This window comes from Cryptomeria japonica, chromosome 9, assembly GCF_030272615.1.
Source record: "Cryptomeria japonica chromosome 9, Sugi_1.0, whole genome shotgun sequence".
In the NCBI taxonomy this organism is placed as follows: domain Eukaryota; kingdom Viridiplantae; phylum Streptophyta; class Pinopsida; order Cupressales; family Cupressaceae; genus Cryptomeria; species Cryptomeria japonica.
Genome location: NC_081413.1, coordinates 447,241,454 through 447,253,560, shown reverse-complemented (window position 1 = coordinate 447,253,560; position 12,107 = coordinate 447,241,454).

Sequence of the window (12,107 nt, the reverse complement as noted above, 5' to 3'; positions counted from 1 at the left end):
TTTCTTATCATTATGAACACTTGACAGGGTCTACCCTAGCTAGAGAATTCTTTGACAAAATAGGGTACCTAGGCTTTGATACCAATTGTTGGGCACAATGAATCACTAAGAGGGGGGTGAATTAATTATTTGAATAGTTTTACTTAATTAGAGCTATACCAGTTCAATATGACATACACAAGATGCAGACCAGTTACCAAGGGAATGCAAATAGTGTGTGTAGGAGAAAGAACAAAAGGATTAATACATCACACACATGAAGATGCAACACATAACAATAGATGTATGAGGAAAACCCAGAGTGGGAAAAACCTTGGTGAGAATAGTTGCTCGAGATCTACTCCAATCAAGCCTCACAATGAAAAGATCTAATTACAAATTTTAGGGCACCAACCCCTGATTTATGAGCATCAGCTCAAAGGAGCACCAACCCCTACATAATTTATAGGCTACAAACCCTGCACTAAGCACCTACTCAGTGTAAATAATATTAAAAACTCAGTTGTACAAATGAGATCCTTAATACAAATGAAGTTTTGCAACCATTTAAAGGTTTGCACTATCGGTTTCTATATCACTGGTCTATATCAACTCAACATATGCTGCAACTTAGCCTTCCTGCTGGTTCTAACTCTCCTTAATATTCTCTCCCTCTATTCTCTTGAATTCAAATCACACTTGGTCACTCTCTATAAGGTACTCCTTCTTCAAGATTGTCACCTCTACATTATATGCTCACTCTATCAGTTTGTGTTGGCATTGTATTGTCATTGATGCCAACAGGTATGGGATGACCACCGATAGTAGAGATGTATGTGCAACACATCTATGAAGGAGTACAAGATGTGATATCTTGGATATCACATTGTGTTGCAAAACACTAGTAAGGTAAGGAAGATAACCTCAAGAGTCACCAGTACATGAGTCAGTGCCTGACTTGTGTGATGAGATAGAGATATGGTTGAGCAGTTGTTTTTGATGAATAGGCAAAATGTTACCTGAATCACATAAACACTGGAAGAAAAGAATGAATGGGTCTGTAAGGTTGTAGAACAATGGGACTCCCACTAGATGAAGATGCGGTCATTATGAGAAGAAATGACTAACAGTAAATATGCTCACATTAGTTCACATGTGTTTGGTTGAAGAGAAACTGCACAAACAACACAAACAAGGAAGCCACTTGAAGAGCATTACAGGATGCAGAAGACAAGGTGTTACTCCACCAAGTAAGTGGATGTTATCTCCTATTATGCATTGAGTTCAGTATTTTTTGGTGAGATAAGAGTGAAGATGTAAAGGAAAGCACTTGAAGTATCACACCAGATCTACCGGTGAATTGAGGGAATGCCTTTAGGAGCATGAGATCAGGGTTTTGCACTAGACTGAAAGAGAAGACATGGTGAGATGCTCGTACAATGGAAGTGTGAAGTGTTTTTCACCTTGACAAACTGATAGAGGAATGAACAAGATTGATCAGGAAGAAAGGAAAGGCCAAGAAGATGCAATCTGAAGTAGAAAGACCTAATTGAAGATGGAGTCTTGTGAAGGTTGATGACATGGTGTCATCAAGAGTGGTAACTGATATGTAATTCCACTGGTTATATAAGCAAGGTGCAGATGCTAGAGACTTACCACTTGTGGGAATGAGAATATTTTGGATTTACCTGTCTATTGACTGGTTTGAGAGTTCCATCGATAGTTCAAGATAAGGTCATATATGATGAGGTAATTGGTACAGTAAGTAAGACCAGTTGGGTTAGGAAATTGGAAGAGAAGAGGAACTGGTAGGGTGGTTGATCGATGATCCTATCTAGACTGAATGAAAACATCAAGTTAAGAGATGGTTGATGTGGATACCACATGGGATCAAAGTGGCAAGCTCCTAGAGGTTGGTGAAGTGTCATGTGGAGTTAGGTGTCTCGATAGGTGTGCACTAAAAGTGGATCCCATGATTTGTGGATTGGGTCAGAAGCATGTGGCTTGAGGAAGAATCAACAATAGAGAAGAATCGGGCAGTTTTTGGTGCCTAAATCAAAGAAAAAAGATCAGACTATTAGAAGACCTCGAGAAGGAAACAGTAGAGGCATTAATGGAGATTGACCAAGATGTATGCTGATAGATTGTTTGCAGGTTACTGAAGATGGAAGGTTTGTTCTAGAAGGTGCATTGGTAGCGGACTTGTGTAGTTGGATATCAAGAAGATCAGATTGAGAAAGATCTAATTGGATTTGGTTTGCCTCGATGATGGTATGGAAACCCTAACTATCCAGATTTTGAATTGGTTTTTGGCGGGAAGTCTAGGCAATAAGTATGAAGACCAAAGAAAAGAAGGGCTAATGGATAGAAGATTATTGTGCTACTATGAAGTGGGATACTTTTGCAAGTAAGATAAAGTCAGCCAAGTGCTCAACGACCATTTGAGAGAAGTGAGTGAGAAAGAGGGAGAACCTAGTTGAAGTATTCAACTGCCTAGAGAGAAGAATTGGTAGTGTTCATACCAGTCGAGAAGAAGTGAAGGAGGCTACAGAGAAGGTAGAGAGAGAACCAACAAAGTGTTAGTACCGATAAAGAGTAGAGTGGTAAGGAGGAGATTTAGTGAGAGCAGAACAAAAGAGAGATGAAATGGTAAGGCTTACTAGCAGCGAAGTAGCAGGTAAAGAGAAGCAAGAGAAGTGAGTCAGTGTAGAAGAGAAAGTATCTCATCGACAGAGTAAGATATATGACAAGGTTGCAAGATTCACTTGTAACAAGTCAAACTCTTTTGCAATTAAAGATATCTTTGTGTTCACTGAGTTGTAGCTTGGTGCTCCTTGGGTTGGTGCCCTAAAGTTAGGGGTTGTAGCTCCTTGGGTTGGTGCCCAAAAGTTAGGGGTTGGTGCTCCTTGGGTTGGTGCCCTAAAATTTGTAATAGTGTTTTCATTGTGAGGCTGGATTGGAGTAGTAGACTCCAGTAGCACTGCTCACCAAGGGTTTTCCCATCTTGGGTTTTCCTCATATATGCTAGTGTTATGAGATGTCCCTTGTTTGATTGCATTTTTGTTAGTCTCCCCACTAACTGGTAAGTCTGCATTGATTTAGACCTATCAACTATTGGCATTATGTGAACCGGTATGAGGATATAATGACATTGTATGTTGTCATTGATGTCAATATGCTGAAGAGGTGAGAACTAGCATATGTGAGAACTGGTATAACACTATGAACCGACATTTGTGCCAAAGTGAAGTAGTGTGTTTGTTCAAGGTGAACCAACATATGGTTATGGGAACCAGCACATGGAAGTGTTGTATGACTATCGGTTGGTAGTCTCAACTTTAGGGTTTCCAGTTGAAGTGCTTCAAGCCTATGTGGCTCAATCGGTGATAAGTCTATAAATGGTGATAACGTGTGATGGGTTATCAACCGCTATGAAATCAGTGGAAAATGAACAATGGAGAATGTATTGAGATTGGATCAAGAACTATTGCATTTAATGCAGTGTGCTCAATGGTCAAGATTGAACCATTTGAATTCCTTAACCTAACAGGTTTAGGGTTTAGGGTTTATGATCCCAACCTATCTATTTTCCTATAAGGTCAATGTTGTGTCTCTTTCTGAGGTTGTTGGCAAAAGTTGTGTGTGTGTATCCAAGAGAAGAGATACGTGATTCTTGCTAGACCAGAGGAGAGAAGTGATACCTGCAGAGTGTAAGTGCAGAAGGTGAAGATGAGCATAAGTGGATCTGCATTGGCATTGAGTACTATTATCAGATCATTGTAATACCTGTTGATCTCTAACCACTTCAATAGTTGAGAAATCCCTTAACAGGGTAGCCTTAATTGGCTTACTGTAAATCCTTTAATAGGGTGACTCAAAACCATTGAGTTCTTGAAATCCTCTAACAAGGTAACCTTTAACAAGATTTAACCCTTAACTAGGTATTCTAGCCATCCCTTAACTGGGTGATACCTAATAGGATCAGTTCCTAACAAAACCTATTGTATTAGTCTTTAACCAGACAAGACTCATAATAGAGCGGACTTCTAAAGAGTTCAAAAACAAGCTTGTGGGTATTCATCCCCATGATGGTTTTTCCCAGTTGGGTTTCCATGTGAAAAATAAGTGTGTAATGTGTGATGTCTTCTTCATGTGATGTTATGTTGTTTTCTGTCAAGCGGTGAATCATGCTGATCTAGTTGCTTACATGTATATCTTTGATGGTAGATTACTTGTTCATGCATTAGGGTGAAATAAAAGTGAAGTGTTAGATTGTATGAGAAGATACGTGTCAACTGGTTTATGCTTGTCTCAATTATTCTAGGCTTTGCCAGTTGTACTCTGTTTTAGGACCTGTGTTACTATTTGTCTATCAATGCATAGTGTCTACTGGTAAACCGGTTCAAGAGTGTGTTTTTGTTTGTACTGATTCAACCCCCTCTCAGTACCGGTTTGGTACTATTCATTCATCATTGAGTTATCAATTGGTATCAGAGCGTCCTCCAGGTCCTCTATGTTATAAGCTTAACCGCTTGAGATAAAGATCCCAATCTAATGATGAAGAGGGAAGGTCCAAGGTTTAACAGAGAAAATTTCAGTATATGGAAAGATAGAATGAAGATATACATCAGAAGCATGGGTTCTCAACACTGGAGCTATGTTGAGAATGTCTATGTTGCCCCTAATGGTACTCTCACCGATGACCAAAAGAGAGAGATGCAGGAGAATGGGCAAGTCATGGAAGCCCTAATTAGTAGTTTATCTGACATTGTGTTTATTGATGTCTAGGATAAGGTAAATCCCAAAGAGCTATGGGATACTCTTAAAAATATCTATGGTAGTGATGAGCATGTAAAACAGGCCAAGGAAGAAAGCCTTAGAGGGAAGTTTGAAGACATGTTGATGGTTGAAGGTGAGACCATTCAATAGTGTGGAATAAGAGTCAAAACCATTGTTGGTGATATCAAGAGTGCGGGTGGTAAAATGGAAGATTCCACTGTGGTAAGAAAAGTCTCAAGATCCCTATTGCTGGTCTATGCAATAAGGGTTACTGCTATTCAGGAGCTGAGATCAATAGACAAGACTAAGGTATCCCTAGACTCCATCATTGCAAAGTTGATAGCCTATCAGCTAAATAGTTTTGATGGCAGTGTTCAAAAGATTGAATCAACTTTTAAAGATTCTGTTGTACCATCCAGAAAAGGAAAAGAAGCTAGCACTAGTGGTGAACCAAGACAGAGCAGAGAAATGGATGATGAGGAGATTCTGATGGCATTTGAAGCTCTCCTTGCCAGGAAACTTCCTAAAGGAACAGACAAATACAGAGGTAAGCTACCTTTGAAATGCTTTTCTTGTAACCGGATATGACATATTGCTCTAAACTGTCCTAATAGAGACAACAAGGACAAACCGGAAAGGTTCAAGAAATTCAAAGGAGGAAACCAGAGAAACTATTTTGTGGTAGTTGATGAAGGTGTCACAGATGAGGAATCAGAGGATGAAGAAAATGAAGATATTGTGTTTGTTGCTGTCAAGGAAGATGTGTCAGACAAGAAGGCTCTTGTCTCCCAGTTTGATAATTCCAATGAGTGGATCATTGACAGTGGTTGTTCTCACCATATGACTAGTGACCGGAGCAAGTTTCTGTCCTTGGAAGAGTATGATGGTGGTGTGGTTAACTTTGGTAATGATGTACCATATATTGTCAAAGGCAAAGGGTCCATCTCTCTGAATGGAAAGAGTAGTGCTGACAATGTGTATTGGGTTAATGGTCTCAGACACAACCTTCTGAGTGTTGCTTAGCTGAATGATAGTGGTCTCATTCAGGAATTCAAGAATGAAGTGTGCAGAATCAAAGGAAAGAATGGTGAATTGGTGGCCACCGGCATGCAAACCAAAGGTAACCTATTTCAACTAAATGCAAATCTAAGTACATGTCTTATGGCTAAAAATGATGATAGCTGGATATGGCATAGGAGACTCTACCATGTAAACTTTGATAACATTGTGAAGGCTAGTAAGATCGAGGTAGTTAGAGGGTTTCTGGTGCTAAGCAAACTGGATAACACCTTGTGCAAAGAGTGTCAATTGGGGAAAATGTCTTCCTCAACCTTTAAAGGTAAATCTTTCACTATTGACAATTTGCTTGATCTTGTGCAAACTGATTTGTGTGGTCCTATGAAAACTAGGAGTCTGCAAGGTGATAGGTACTTCATGATTATCATTGATGACTGCTCAAGAATAATGTCAGTCACATTCTTGAAAGATAAGTCTAAAGCTTTTGTAAATTTCAAAGCTTTCAGAGCATTAGTGGAGAAGGAAAGCGGTAAAAGGATCAAGTGCCTGAAAACTGATCAAGGAGGGGAATTCACTTTCGGTGAATTCAACAAGTACTGTAAAGAACATGGCATCAAGAGGCAACTATCTACCCCCCGGACTCCACAACAAAATGGTCTAGTAGAGAGGAATAACCAGACTATGGTTTAAGCAAATAAAACCATGTTGATTCAAGGAAAGTTAGCTCACACCTTTTGGAGAGAAGCGGTGAGCACTATAGTCTATAAAATGAACCAGGTACTCATCAAGAAAGGTAAGGATAAAACTCCTTATGAGTATTGGACTGGTAAGACACTTGTGGTTAGCTACTTTAAAGTGTTTGGTAGAAAATGTTACATCAAGAGTAGTGAACACTAGAGAAAATTTGATGTGAAATGTGATGAGGGAATATTCCTAGGGTATTCCACCAAGAGCAAAGCTCTCAAGTGTTTCAATAACAATACTCAGAGAATTATGGAAAGTATCAATGTAAGAGTTGATGAAACCTCTGAGAAAATGGAGGAAACTGGCAGTGAGCAAATGGTAAATGAACTGGTTGTCAGCCAACCAAGTACCAGTAACAGTGTTCCTACACCGGCAAATGTAGATGCTGATACTGATGGAGATGAGGATGAAGAAGAAAAGCAAGAGGAATCTATCAAGACCATTCCTCAGTATGTCAAGCTGAATCATGATCCTAAGCAGATCATAGGAGATAAGGATGCAGGAATCCTTACAAGAAGAAAGGTCAGAGAAAACTCATGTATGATCTCTGAATTTGAGCCTAAATCATTCAAAGAGGCACATAAAGATGAAGACTAGATCAAGGCAATGGAAGAGGAACTTCACCGAATAGAGAAAAATGGTACAAGGTCTTTGGTACCTAGACCGAAGCATAAAAAAGTCATTGGTACTAAATGGGTTTTTAGAAATAAGCTGAATGAGGATGGCACGGTGATTAGGAATAAAGCTAGATTGGTGTGCAAAGGATATGCCCAAGAAGAAGGAGAAGACTATGGAGAAACCTTTGCTCCTATAGCTAGATTGGAAGGATTTCGTATGCTTCTTGCATATGCAACTTTGAAAGGTTTCAAAGTATATCAAATGGATGTAAAATCTGCATTCCTAAATGGTGTACTTGAAGAGGAGGTGTATATTTAGCAACCAGATGGGTTTTCCCTATCTGAAGACATTGACATGGTATGTAGGCTACACAAAGCCTTATATGGTCTAAAGCAAGCACCTAGAGCATGGTATGAATATCTGCATTCCCATCTTGTGAAGATTGGATTTGAGAGAACAAGTGAAGATAGCAATATTTACTTGAAGTCTGAAGGAGATCAGATCCTAATCTATGAGGTATTTGTTGATGACATTATCTTTGGTGGAGATGACAAGATGAGTCATGAGTTTGCAGATGAGATGAAGAAAGAGTTTGAGATGTCACTCATAGGGGACATTAAGTTCTTCATTGAACTGTAGATCCAGTAGATGAAAGGTGGAATCTTTATCACTCAATCCAAATATGTCAAAGAGGTGTTGAAAACCTTTGGCATGGAAGATAGAAAACTGGTTGGTACACCAATGGTGACCGGTTGTAAACTATCCAAAGAAGATGACTCAGCATTGGTTGATGAGAAGGAATACCGATCAATTATTGGTAAGTTGCATTATGTAGTGCACAACAGACCAGATATTGCACATGCAGTTGGCATTACTGCAAGGTTCTAGAAAAGCCCAAGAGAATCCCACTTGGTTGTAGTCAAGCAGATTCTTAGGTATCTAAAGGGAACTGTTGACTATGGATTGTGGTATCCATATAGCAAGGACTTCAACTTGAAAGTGTACACAGATGCTGATTCGGTAGGTAATGTAGATGACCGGAAAAGCACAACTGGTGGTGCATTCTTTCTCGGTGGTAGACTGGTCTCATGGATGAGTAAGAAGTAGAGTTGCATCTCTCAGTCTATAGTGGAAGCAGAGTATGTTGCATCTTTCATGAACTGCACTCAGACAATTTGGATGAAGCATGTATTAAATGGCTTCAAAGTTCCTATATCTAAACCGATAAGTATATTTTGTGACAATACTAGTGCAATTAATATCTCCAAGAATCCGGTTTTACATTCTAGAACCAAGCACTTTGAGCTTAAGTATCATTTCTTGAGGGAAAAGGTTCAGAACAAAGAGATTGCACTGGAACATGTTTCCAGTAAGGAGAAATTAGTAGACATATTCACCAAGCCTCTCCCAAAGGCTACATTTATGTACTTAAGAGGTGAATTAGGGGTGTTGCCCCTTTAGGAGGTAAACTAAAGGTATATAATCCACATCAGTCAAGTATTGCATAGTCAAATTTTTCTTTAGGATTGATGTGTTGAAGGATGCTACTCCTCAGGGGGAGCAGGCTAATGGATCAAGGAAGCTTGTGCCTCCACTTTCGCATTGTTCTCAAAGGGGGAGTAGATGTGAAAAGGAGAAGATATCTAGAAAAATTGGGGGAGAAGATGTGAAGCGAAGAGATATCTTTGTATATTGCCATCAATACGAAAGGGGGAGATTTTTGGCATTATGTGTACCATTATGAGGACATAATGACATTGCATGTTGTCATTGATGTCAATATGTTGAAGAGGTGAGAACCGACATATGTGAGAATCGTTATAACACTGTGAATCAAAATTTGTGCCAAAGTGAAGCGTTGTATGACTACTAGTTGGTAGTCTCAACTTCAGGGTTTCCAGTTGAAGTGCTTCAATCCTGTGTGGCTCAACCGGTGACTTTGTGTGATGAGTTAGCATTGTAATGAAGAACAGATCATGTAGCCATGTCAGCCTTGAGCACATGAAGGATCTTGCAAAAGGAGATTGTTCCTATCTACCACAGGAATGTGTGAAGTCTGTAAATGGTGATAACATGTGATGGGTTATCAACCGCTATGAAATCGGTGGAAAACAAATGATGGAGAATGTCTTGAGATTGGATCAAGAACTGTTGCATTTAATGTAGTGTGCTCAATGCTCAGGATTGAAACGTTTGAATTCCTTAACCTGACAGGTTTAGGGTTTAGGGTTTATGCTACCGACCTATCTATTTTACTATAAGGTCAATGTTGTGTCTCTTTTTGAGGTTGTTGGCAAAAAGTTGTGTGTGTGTATCCAAGAGAAGAGATACATGATTCTTGCCAGACCAGAGGAGAGAAGTGATACCTGTAGAGTGTAAGTGCAGAAGGTGAAGAGGAGCTTAAGCAGATTTGCATTGGCATTGAGTGTTGTTATCAAATCATTGTAATACCTGTTGATCTCTAACCACTTCAATAGTTGAGAAATCCCTTAATAGGGCAGCCTTAATCGGCTTGCTTTAAATCCTTTAACAAGGTAACTCAAAACCATTGAGTTCTTGAAATCCTCTAACAAGGTAACCTTTAACAGGGTTTAACCCTTAACTGGGTATTCTAGCCATCCCTTAGCCGGGTGATCCCTAACAGTATCAGTTCCTAACAGAACCTATTGTATTAGTCTTTAACTGGACAAGGCTCCTAATAGAGCAGACTTCTAAAGAGTTCAAAAACAAGCTTGTGGGTATTCATCCCCACCATGGTTTTTCTGAATTGGGTTTCCACATGAAAAATAAGTGTGTCATGTGTGATGTCTTCTTCATGTGATGTTATGTTGTTTTCTATCAAGTGGTGAATCATGTTGATCTAGTTGCTTACATGTATATCTTTGATGGTAGATTACGTATTCATGCATTAGGGTGAAATGGAAGTGAAGTGTTAGATTGTATGAGAAGATAAGTGTCAACCGATTTATGCTTGTCTCAGTTATTTTGGGCTTTGTTGGTTGTACTCTATTTTAGGACCAGTGTTACTGTTTGTCTGTCAATGCATAGTGTCTACTGGCAAACCGGTTCAAGAGTGTGTTTTTGTTTGTACTGATTCACCCCCCCCTCTCAGTACCGTTTTGGTACTATTCGTTCATCATTGAGTTATCGTCAACCGCTATTCTCACATAGGATTGTTAAAGAGAAAATATTTGAGAACCACTAACTCACCCCCTTCCCCTCTTAGTGGTGCATTGTGTCTAACAATTGGTATCAGAGCCTAGGTTCCCAGCTAGACAATTTTTCTCTAGCTTGGGTGGATTTTGGCCTAAGGACACAGTGGTCTATTTAGTGTCAATCCCTACTCCAATTTTTTATGGTTCAAACTATGCTATTTGGAGTTGTAGAATGGAAGTCATCCTGTTCATCCTAGGTTATGATGTGTGGATGGCAGTTGTAAATGGTCTCCCTAGGAATGTATGTCCCCCCTGGCATTGAAGAAGAAAGAAAACACTTATGTAATGAAGAAGCCATGAAGGCTATACTGAGTGGGCTCATTGGTAATGTCTCCTCATAGGTAGACAAATGCAAAACAACAAAGAGTCTATGGGATAGACTGAAGATTCTTTATGGAAATGAGCCATGCACTGCTGAATCAGACTGTGGAAGCATGAAGGATAACAATGTTGACACATGTGGAAGTGTTGACAGCATATCCGTTAGTTGTTGTAGTTTTGATGAAGAGGAAACTCATCTCTTCATGGCACAAGAGACATAAAGTGATGAACACACTGATAGATCCCACTGGCAAGATGTGTTTGGGAATGATGATGAATATGAAGCCGAAGTAGATCTTGAATGTGAACTGGTAAGTGCACTAGATGAGCTGAAAAAGTGTTAGAAAGAATTTTAAAAATTACAAAGATTCAGTTCATAATGAATGCAACTAGTTGAGAATATGCCTTGAAGAATCAAATAAAAATATCTGCATATTGACATCTCAACTTGAAGAGGCAAAAGGATTGACTAGTAAGTTGAAATTAGTCTTCGATGATAAGGAGAGAAGATGTGAGGATCTCCAACTAGAAGTGGAAACAAAGGACAAAGAGTGTCTGAAGCTGAAGGAAGAGATGGAGAATCTCAAGAAAGACCTTGAGAGATAACAAAATGAGCTCAAGATAAGGATTTGGTATGATGGCATTTCTGAGGCCTTGGACAAAATGTTAAACAAGCAAAAACATTCCAAGGATACTGGAGGATCAGGATGTGTTGTCGGTGAATGCTCCACAAGCAAGAAGACCTCTCATAAAGATATTCAATTTGTCTCCTCAAATAAAAATGGTAAAATCCAAACCTTCACAGTCAAAAATATTCCAAGAATGAAGGTTGACCTGACTTCAACCGATGAAGACATGAAGAGGAAAATTGGTGTTGCATGTAGAAACAATCAATATCTAAAAGGAAAAGGGAAGAATAGGAGAAGACCTTTTACCAGTAGAAGACAAAGAAATGGTGTTGCCACCAAGTCAAGACAAGCATGGTAGAAGAAGAGATCAGATGGAAGATCTATAGAAATTGGACAACCCTGGATCCATTCCTGGAGAAGTAAAAATATAGATGCCAAACTGGTAAGATCACCTCATGTTTGGCAAAATCAATTCTTAAGTAATAAGCCTCCTCTCTCCGATTATTGTTTTGGATGTAAATATTATGGCCATAGGGCAGAAGACTATAAAATGTGGTCTAGGAATAGACAAAGTGTGATTCCTAGGTATAATAAATCAGATGGCTATAGATTTCATGCTTATGAGCATAATGCAACCTCCTCTCCCAATATTGCTAATGTTGTATGTTATAATGGCAATAAATCTAGCTACAGAAGTTGTGTTTGTAGGAGAAAAGACTTGTAGTCATATGGCAACCAGAAAATCAATCATGCTCAGTATAAGAGCAGTTATAGGGGATATGAGCAACATAGACTATCTTGGAAC